This window comes from Periophthalmus magnuspinnatus, chromosome 13 (assembly GCF_009829125.3).
Source record: "Periophthalmus magnuspinnatus isolate fPerMag1 chromosome 13, fPerMag1.2.pri, whole genome shotgun sequence".
Lineage (NCBI taxonomy): Eukaryota > Metazoa > Chordata > Actinopteri > Gobiiformes > Gobiidae > Periophthalmus > Periophthalmus magnuspinnatus.
The window spans coordinates 8398600-8409502 of record NC_047138.1 but is presented as its reverse complement, the minus strand read 5'-3'; positions in this window follow the sequence as shown (position 1 = coordinate 8409502).

Sequence of the window (10903 nt, the reverse complement as noted above, 5' to 3'; positions counted from 1 at the left end):
CACACTGAAGTGAAAGTGCACGCTAGGACATGTGTATCAGTATGCTCAACATGTGTTTAAGGAGCAGACATGGCACAGGCTGGATGATGTGAAGGAGAGAGACGAGACATGAATCCCATGAGACGGTACAAGCCGTAATGTTTGGTCCATTTAAAGAAATAATATGATTTAGACATAATTTTTTTATTAGTATTGATTATTAGATGAATGACAGGATTATTGGTTAAAATAGGTTCATCTTAGGGTTTACACTGAGGTTAGAGAAGTAGTACCTATGTTTAAGGTTAGGATCTGTCTCTAGGATATTAATGTTTGTCAATGTAATGTCCTCAAGAAGTATGGAAAGCCAACATTAGTGTATGTTTGTGCGTGTGTTTTCTTTTCTTTCCTGGGCAGATGATGGTCAATTGAATGGCCTTGAGCATTAAATCACTATCATTAAATCACTACTGCCATATCTGCCACAATTCATCTTCAGGATCCTACCACACCTCTGAAATAAGAAATGGTGTAAACTAATACTCAGTGCTAGTACACCTTACCAAAGCTAGTTATTTCAGGAGCGAGTTCTTTGCCACACTGCTAATAAACCATTGGCCAGTCCACACCTCTGTGCTGTAATGTCAGTTTGGATTGGCATCTCCAAGTGGCTGCTGGGAAATCAGAGGTGCTAACTCGGCTTCACGCTGCATGGCGATGACATCAGGGCGCGACAGAACAGACAGTACCCTGTCATTGTTACACTCCAAAGTGTTGCTTGTGATTTGTCACATGTCTGGACCTGCTCAGAATGACTCTCTAATCTCAATGCTAGTCATTCTGATCATAGTTTATAATTCACATTTGTCAATATTTTATTGTTTATAGTTGGCTGGATGGGTTATGTCCTTGTCAGTTTTTGGTATAAACAACATTATAGCCTCATTTAAACGTTCTGGGAGCGTCCGATATACAAAGGCTTGCTGTAGAGAAGTTTTGTTATGAATAGACACAGTATAGCTACTTCACCACATTTCCGGTGTATACAGATGTACACTGATCTTGGCAAAACGTTTGAAATACCATGCTAATAGCAGAGGAAGTTATTTCTTTGTTATTTAGTACTTGGTGAATATTTGGGATAGTCCTTAGGGGGTATAAAGTCCCAGAATGTCCCATGGCCAGTAACTCAACAGCACCACCTAGAAGTGGACCCCTATGGCAGGAAGACAAGCACATTTTGGCATAAACGTACAAAATTCGTAACAGTGAGCTCTGTGAGACATGCATAAAAATGAATTGAAGCACTGCCCAAAGGTGAACGGGAAGTCGGCCATATTGGATAAAAAATTTGTCACCGTTCTGACTGCCTATCCAGTCCTTGATTTTTGGTCCAAATTAGCTCAGATTTGAAATGCCACCTCTAGACCTAGACCAGGTTTGATGACTTCTCTCGACCACAGGCATTGGCCAGAATAGCTCAAATTTGAATCACCATTGTCTGGCCTGAATGTAATGGACTAATAATCATTATAGTGCCACACGAAACGTCAACATTGTCTGATTTATATGAAGCTTGAGGATTCTATGGAGGAGATGAAGAAAAATAAAATATAAAAAATACAATCATAGGGTGTCTTTCAGTGTTGGCCAGCGAGGGCACAAAGAGTCCTAAAAAAACATAACTCTTACATGCACATGCTTGGTCCAACTGGGTTGAAATTTGTGTCACTTACACACTGGCTGATACTGACTAAATTCATAAATCACACTTAATGGTCAGCTCTGCACCAATAGGACTGAGGAGAAAAAAAATTATAACTGACAGAAATGGTTGAAATTTTGCAGAAAATTCCTTTATGTGCCCCTGATCATAACATAAATTTAGACCCATGCACTATTTTTTACAGTTTTGGCTCTAGGGTCATCCAAACCGCCCATTCAATTGAATGGTGCTGTGACTCAAATCAGACAATGGAAAGAGAAAGACGCACTAAACCTTGACCAAAACACACAATAATTGGACCTTCTGCTGAAAAAAATAAATCTCATGACAATATTTTACATGGTCCACACAAAATAGTTCCACAACACCAGCTTTTAAGTGACCTCTATGGGATGTGAAACACATGTACTTTGTCGTAGGCCAAAGAAATTTGGAAAAGTCATAGGACATACTCTGTATCAAACAGGACGTCTGCCATATTGAATGGGATTTCTGCCACCATCTAGTCCTAGGGTTTTGATCCAAATGAGCTCACACTCCACATGCCTCATCTAGAGATGATGATAAACAATCACTATCCATTTTTCTTAGATATTCATTAGGATTTTTGTGTAGCGCACCATCAAAAAATGTCTTTATTTCCTGTTTCTCTGATAACTGCTCATGGCACATGCATCAGCCTACAGAGCTAAAATTTTAACCAACAATGCAAAATCAAAGTCTGTATAGAGCAGAGTACATAAGCAATGGTCACTAAAGCGCCCCCTATAATACACGTAAAAGTCCAAAATTATTCACAAAAACTGGGGGATGAATTGTATTCACCATGGCGTACAAAAACATCTTTATTCTTTATCGTTTGGACTGTGGGAACATAAACATCCACAATTCCAATATTGAACTGTCCAAATCTATATACAGAGACAGAAAATACTATATGCACAGACATTATTTAGGTCACTCCAGTCAAAAAAAGTAAATTACACCATAGGCCACACACTAGTTTAAGTCAACTGGCACACGTTACTATGGAGATATGTTGAAGAGCAGATAGTGGCCTGGGCAGTTGTCAGGAAGGGATGATTCAGGGGTGGTTGCGATTCCAGTCGATTAATGTAAGGAGACTTTCATTTAAAATGACAGTGATCAATGTTGTTATTACCTTAATGATAATTACTCAATAAGAAAACTATGCACACTAGAAACCTACCAAAAGCACATGGGCATCGTCTGGGTTCTTTCAGAGCCCCTTAACCATGCATGTTGTCATTATGTTCACCATTGTCAACTCATACTATATTATTGTTTATGTTAGGAAGTGAGTAGCCAAATGACTTGGGCCAAGTGTTTTTGAAGCCTTGTATGGTAAAAAAAAAATCAATTAGACATCAGATTACTCAATGACATTCTGATCATGCTAAAAAGAGTTCATTTGTGCCTAATGTCTGGAGTCAGACAAATGAGCCAATCTGTTTTGGACAAATTTCGCTGTAATTTTGTTGCTATTTCCTGTTACACAGTCCAGCCCCAGCTCCTCTCTTCAAAGTGACCTTCAGTGTATGCGTGTTAAAGCTAGCTGCCAAATCCCATTCCATTTATTTTATACACCAACAGCTGTATTACTTCTATGTAAAATGCCCATTTAAATGCAGAAACTTTTATCTGTATATGTGTGCTAAACTCATTCAATCAAGCAATAATGAGGAAACTATTTGGTCACGGAAATTGCACCGGCTTTCACATAGCCTTATTAGGTTTGGAAAATTGTGCCCAGCAGACCATAACGCTATCTAATGTGAAGCTTTGCAAGTAAAAAGGTGCCATATCTGTTGTGGCTTAATGGGACCTGAGAAGGGAAGGCAAATCTGTGCCGGGAGAAGAGGGCACACTTGAGTTGGAGCATAAATTATAGAAGAATTTGTTGACGTTTTTTTTCAACAAGTCTAGGACATGTCCAGTGAACACAGTAACATTCCTCATCTTCAGACTTTAGAACTGCGTGAGATCTTGGATTTACAACTCCCAGAAGCAAAGGGCTGACAGATGTCAACTTTTCTTAAATGTGTATGTCTTACAGGATGCTACAGCAATTGTCTAAGGAATATATTTTTACATATGAATTTGCCATTGCTTTTACATGGGTTGCTCTGGTTGATTCAACTTTTTCATTGCACTGAATTGTCATAATAATTAACCCTGAAATGCCTTATATATAGTGGCCTTCAAGAACAGAACAGAAGTATTAGTCAGTTATTTGACACAACAACAGCGTGCACTAGTCATAGCTGGGATTAAACAGCTCTTGTGTAATGTCTGTCTAACTATGAAGAAATGAAGAAATACACACTTCCTGTATTGTATCATCTGTAAATGTGGAACAGTTGTTGAGTGTGGTCTGTGTATAATTGTTTTGATTAGTTTTTCCCCTCTTTTTCATGTTTAGCCCACATTAACCAATGGCGTGGAACCTTCTCAAGTCTGGCAGCATAACTGGCTCTCTCTTCTGTGTCCAATTCATCACCACTTTTACACCTGCCATGTGGCTTTGGTTGGCGCAGTTTCATTTATCTTTGCACATAGTTCTCAGCCAATCACAGAGACCCCATTTAGTTATTAAGTTAGTCATAGTCTGCTGTTCTGTTACGTTCAACTCTCACTGTATCTTTCTGTGTTTAAAAAAGACTTCTAGGCTCACATCCAAGCCCTTTTCATGTTCAATTAAATGCTTTAGAACTCCCATGGTGCACTGCTGCCTTCCTGTCCATTTCGAAGCCTCCAATAATAAGAAAGGCTGGATTGTTCGTTCTTGGCGCTCCCCTTTAGCCCAGATGTAACACACTGTTGCTTCCTTTCACTTCTCATATCAGTCAGTGCTTCTCTGTCTTTTGTGCCATTTTCTCCTCTCTGAACTGCTAATCTGAAAAAGGCTTTCTTTTGGTTTTAGCAGCAGGTTTTAATTTAAGCCACACGCTATCTTTGTCCTGAGTGAAAAAATTTTAATGCAAAAATTAAGTCATGTGAATAGTCCTTTGCCGTTTATAGCCTGTATATAGTTTTGCTAAGACTAGATTAAAAACCCACATCTTCTTCCTGGCGTAAGCTAGACAGGATATCTTGGTGTTTTATTGTTCTTTTTCTATGCATTATTTTGTTTTGTTTTTTATATGAAGTGCTTTGTTCAAATGAAGTTTGAATTGTTCCTCTTTCTTGCACCATATTTAATAAAGTGCATTATATTTAGTTACACTAAAGTTCACATTTAAGCAAAGGTTTGTCTCCCAATGAACATTCTTATGAAGAAATGTATTTTTCACAGAGTATTCTAAACCTATGGTGAAACATGCCACATCACTGTGCTCTTCTGATTTGATGATAACTACCTAACTCTCCTGCACTAAATAGTGCTCTGCACATAGCTGATGTGGGTTATTAGCCAGCAGTTTGCTCTCAAGAGCCTGTGCATCTGAGCAGCTGTGTTTAGAGCCATGGGCCAAAGAGTGATGAAGACAGGCTCTGCAGGCTGTCATTACACAGGCAGCTCCTCCTTATGAATGTATTTGCTCTACATGCCTCACTAATGTCACATCCCCACACAAACTGTGTTATTGTGTCAACATATGGTCAATGAGACATTTCTATTCAGATTTCATTGTTTGTATTGCCAGTGTTGGGAAGTAAATAAATGCATGTATGGTGCTATTCAAAATGCAGTCACTTTCCTAAAAAGGAGAAACTAAGGGATACATTGCAGAACTTGATCACAATGTTGGTTTCAAATTGCACTGTAATAGTGAGAAAAATAGAAAACACTTCTCTTGTGCAGAGTGTATGTGTGATTTCTCCTTCTCCATTTAGTGATAGGAGCTGTTTTAATTCTATGTTGTGTTTTTACGCTATAATTTAATTGCAACTCTGCAATACTACTGTAAAAGTATTAGTATTAGTACTCTGATTAGAGTATCGGAATACGTTACAAAATACATTTGAGTATCTGTAACTAAATACATTTTCGAAGTATTCTTCCCATTGCTGTGTATTGCAAATGATATTCACCTGCAAAACGCCCTGGGTTCAATTCTCAGACATTGTAATAAGTAGCCTACACATTCTCAGTCTTGGGTATTACCCTAACAAGCTGTAATATAAACTTGCTCTGGCTACTTGTGTCACTACTCAAAGAGTAGAAGTGATCAGTCTTAACTCCATCTGGAAGTGCAAACAGAGGCCTGAGTTACTGCATCAGGAGCAGAGTCCATCTCTAATCGTTTGTCAAAGTCATGGCCTTCAGTAGTTCTCTGGTTAGCATCACTTTTGAGAACATTTGGCATAAGATGCCAGCTTTAAAGCCAAAACTGGTAAAAGCTTTGGCTGATCAAAGCAACCACGTTTCGACCGCGCACTGCATTTTATCTAAGTCACAGCATTTCCTTGGTAATTTACAAGCCACAACACTGCAAAAACGTACTCGATGTAAAAGTTGCATACTTTCAATTTTATTATTCTGTTATTTGGCCTTTTATTTGAGAAAACATGCGCAACACATGCAGTTTCAACATGGCTTTGGTTTTATTGCTGTTCATATGGAACCCATTAAGACATGGGATATGGGATACATGGTGGAGTGGTTACTGTTAGTAAGTAGGTTGTGGGTTTATTCCTGTATCAGTTCAGCCAGTACACAATCTCTTTGGATGAATTTTGCATATTCTCTTCTCCCACTGTCCAAAGTTAAATGAGTGACTATACGGCTCCAAGCCAATTGCTTACCAATTTCAGACAAAAGTTAACAAATCATTCATAAACTTTCAAATCCCTCCAAATACACCTTAGTGTTTCCATCAGCAGCCCAATTGCATGTGAGGAGGGACTGGTCAGAGGTGAGGAAACTGCATTAGTGTGGCATTTACCTGGACACACACTGACCTTCTCGCTGCTGGACAGAAAGGCTTGGTGACATTCAGTTCCATTGATCCGATGGTTTTAAAAAGTGCCCTGCTCAATAGGGATGAGACACGTAAATGATCTGGTGTCATATACAGAGTTTGCCCTGATAGTGGGAAAAATTACAGGGAAAAAACGCCAAGAAATGTTGATGTTAAATTAGCTGGAAGATGTCTAAAGTTGGGTTTGTAACTTGCTGTGGGTCCAGACCTCTAAGTATGATTTTTGAGGAGAACACCATGACCAAATCTCCAGTTCTCTTTCCTTGCCTCCTCCCGTCCTCGTTTCTTCAGAAATTTGTTCCAACTTGAAAATCGTTGTGTGACAAAAAAGAGAGAGAGGGTAAGAAAAGAGCGAATGTTTGATCTCATCTGATCTCAGTACTGGATGGGGAACCACTGGGAGTTCCAGGTGCCACAGTGGGACAGTAATGGTTGTACTGCATACTGTTGTTGTGTCCTTAGGCAAGACAGTTCTCGCATCTTGCTTTCAGTGTCCATGTACACTTCTGTGTGAATGAGAATGTGTTTAGGAGAGCCAATGCGGAACAACAGATTATTCCATAGCTACAATCCAGCGTGTTTATATGTATATTATGTATGTTCACCATGTATGTTTCTGCGATCTCCCAATCAAATGAACCATTAATAACGATGTTGATGGGCTGTCATTTGGAGACAATACATGTATAAGCCAATGGAGAAACCAATTTCACACTATGGCTGCAATTGGCTTGACTATAGCAAGAGAATAGGTCATAATGTGCACCTGAAACACAGCGATAAATGGTCGAGTACAGAAGAGGAACAGCAAATGTTGCAGTAACACAGTGCTATGGAAAAAGAGAGAGAATAATTATTTCCCCTGCCTGTTGGACTGCTGATAAGAGAGATCAGAACTAGCAAGATGCTCATCTCTGCATTGTGTGTGTGTGGACAGTCGAGCCATGTGACTAAAAAGACAGAAACGAATAGATGAACCAGACAAAAACAAAGGAGTATAGTACAAAAACCTGGAAAGACTTAAAAGCACAAAAGCACAAAAGGCACACGTTTTAAAAAGAACAGGAATGAAGACTATATTATTCCAGTTCATTCTTCAAATCAGTGCTTACTAATGAGCCAAATAGACACTCCGCTGTTAGCCTGCACATACGCTACAGTTAATGAGAATGAAACAGGAAATGTATTTGGCTCTCAGGGCTCCAGCGGTGATTGGGTTGTCGGAGGAGCCAGCCAAGTGACATGTAAAGAAATGGTGCAGGCTCAGACAAATGGAATATCCTGCTGCATGCTTTCACCTTGTCATTGTGATTAAACGCAAGACGTGAGGAGAAATGTAAAGGCGTTTTTGGCAGAATAAACTAATAATGGAAAAGTTTTAAATGACATTGAAAACCACTGAAAAGTGTTATTAGTAAATTGTATTTAAGATAAGATAAGATAAGATAAGATATACCTTTATTAGTCCCACAGTGGGGAAATTCCAGTATTGCACCGCACAGTTAAAGAACAGAAGGAAAATGGTACATGCAATAGAACAAGATAATAGATAAATAGTTTAAAATAATTTAAAAAACATACTTAAAAATAAACTAAAAATAGACTCTAATATAACATCTTCGTAAAGTGACTTGAATATTGCACAAAAGTATTTCTAGTGTCAGTTTGGGTAATGACTTATATTTTCACAAAACTAGAGCAATTTTCCAGCCTCATTCTCCCAGCACAACTACCACACCTGGTTAGCACTCTCACCTCACATGAAGAAAGTGTGTGTGGGACTGTGTGCCGTTTGCATTTTCTCCTGGTATCTCCGGTGGATAAACAATATGCAAAATAGGCCCATTTTCCTGTGACCAAATCTTGGTTTAAGATCTGGAGATGCTCTGCTCTCTGCAGTGTGGCCGACCACTGCTTCTAACCTCGGAAGAATTGAAGGATGAGCGTGGAGAACAAGGACTGGCAACTATTACTACCATTACAGCAGTAACTTAAACTCAACTATAATGCAAGGAAGTTAAGTATATTTTGAAAATGTATCCCAAATGTACTGTTTCTTTCAAATGTTATATAGTGCACAAACAAGGCTTAGCAAGTCTCTTTATTTCAAGCTTTGAAGCCAGTATCACTCTGATGCCACCTGGAGCTTAAAGCGGAGGCTAATCAGTAGAAATTAGCACATGTAATCTGCAAAAACACAGCTCCTCATCACAGTCTGGAGCTCTGCAGAGAAGTTGTGAGTCACAAGTTATGTACTTGGAGCTGTTGGACTGTCGAGACTCGGAGTTTGCACTGGGGGCAGGCCATTTCAACTCTGTCCTTATCTGAAGTCACACCTGCCGCTGCAAGACTTGTACACAGCAACTCATCTCTTAGAGGCAGCAGCTCTGACTAATACTTCAGTCATAAGTCCAGGGGTCAGCAAGTAAAAAAATAAATAAATACAAAATCTGGCGAAGTTGGTCATATGTAGCTTTTTCTTAGCATACCTTGCTATGCTATAGATATGTGTAAAGCAACAATACGAATTTGAGTCAGTGTAAGGTTTATGATCTCCTATGGGATTTAAAGAGAAGTAGATATCTTTCGAAAACGTACAGCTGTTACGTTACATATGCTTTTCCATTTCCAGCACAATGTCCCTTACCTTTGCAATTTATAATTTACCATGGTTAAACTTCTCCATGCATGGCCAATAAGTCACTGTATGTCCCTGTATGGCTCTGAAGCAGAAAATGGAGGTCAGTGCCATACGATCAAGGCCTTGGCAAAAGGAAAATAGCAAGGTTTGCTTTGGCCATGAAGGCTTACAGTTCACTACATCTTTACTGGGTCCACTGATTTAGAGAAGCAAAAGCTGTGGATTTAAACTGCACAATCAGGAAAGGCATTATTAGCACAGCTCAAATGTCAGAAAGTTTACAAAGCTGAAGTGCTGAAATTGGGCATCTATAACATTATTAAACCTATAGTAATAACTTGCTTCACTCAGACTTGTAGTGTTATTAATATTTACAATGCTCAAAGCCAGTGATTCACATTTGTTCTTTTATTAGTTACATTTTATCTTATCTTATCAAAGGAATACAAGAGCACAGACTAAAACATATAACGTTTATGGCTGCTAACAAACTGGCTAAAAGCTTCATTTAACACTTTGTTTTTCTATTCCACATTTCCCACTAAAAATCCTTTATGTCTATCAGATTTATGGAGATGCATTTCCAAATACAATCCTTTTTTACCCAGGCTTTGAGACCTTGGCATGTAACCCAGTGGTTGTATTCATTTTCACTGCCAGCTATAAATGGTTCAACACAAGCAAAATAGTTTGAAGGGACTTGCTTAACCAAATTCAAAGATAAAACAGACTATACCACCAATATCCTCCTCCATTACATCATATACACACAACAGTTTTATGGTAGTCATCCGTCCCCTGTCATGTTAATACTGACCATTAGATTATTGCTTCAGCCTTGGTCCAAACTGTGGTGGCTCTCTCAAAGAGGCTTGGCTTCACAGTGTAATTAACTTAACCTTTTGCTCACTCTATGTGAGCCCAGTCTTCGCAATATTCTCCCTTCTTCTGTCTCTACGTCTGTCTGTGTCCTTGTTTGTGTGCCACACTGTTCCTCTTTTAAAATTGGCCACTTTAGAGAAGATGGTCATTTATTGACCAGCACAAAGTGTTCTATTTTTTATGTAATATTGGATTTTTCCTTGTGATTGGCAGTCATAATGAATAAGTGTGAATGAAGATGACACGGCCATTACTGTGACATATCACTGGTGAGAGACGTTGCTGCCCACTTCCAATTTAAATGAGAATAAATGAATTTCTTGTCAGCATTCTGTTGATACCTCCAGCCATAAAATATTGAATCTCGCTCTCCTCATTGCCCAGCTAGCATTTCAACAATTGGCAACTCACGCTTTGTCCATACAAGATGAGATGAGAATGTCAACATGATAATTTACATGGAAAGTTTCTGCGGGTAAAACACCTGACTCAAGTCGGTCTGAAGCTATAGGGCCAGTGGAACAAAGATGCACTTTGGACCTTTTCACCATCAAATCACACTGAATCAGACTCTTTGATCTGTGCTTTGGCACAAATCTAAGAGACCACTTAAAGGCAGAATACTTAAATGTGATATTATTGAGACACATTCATCTGTTTTATCAGTAAAATTGATTCAAATTTTCTAAATTGGTATTCAATATGTATTGTATAGCTCATAAATATTAATAT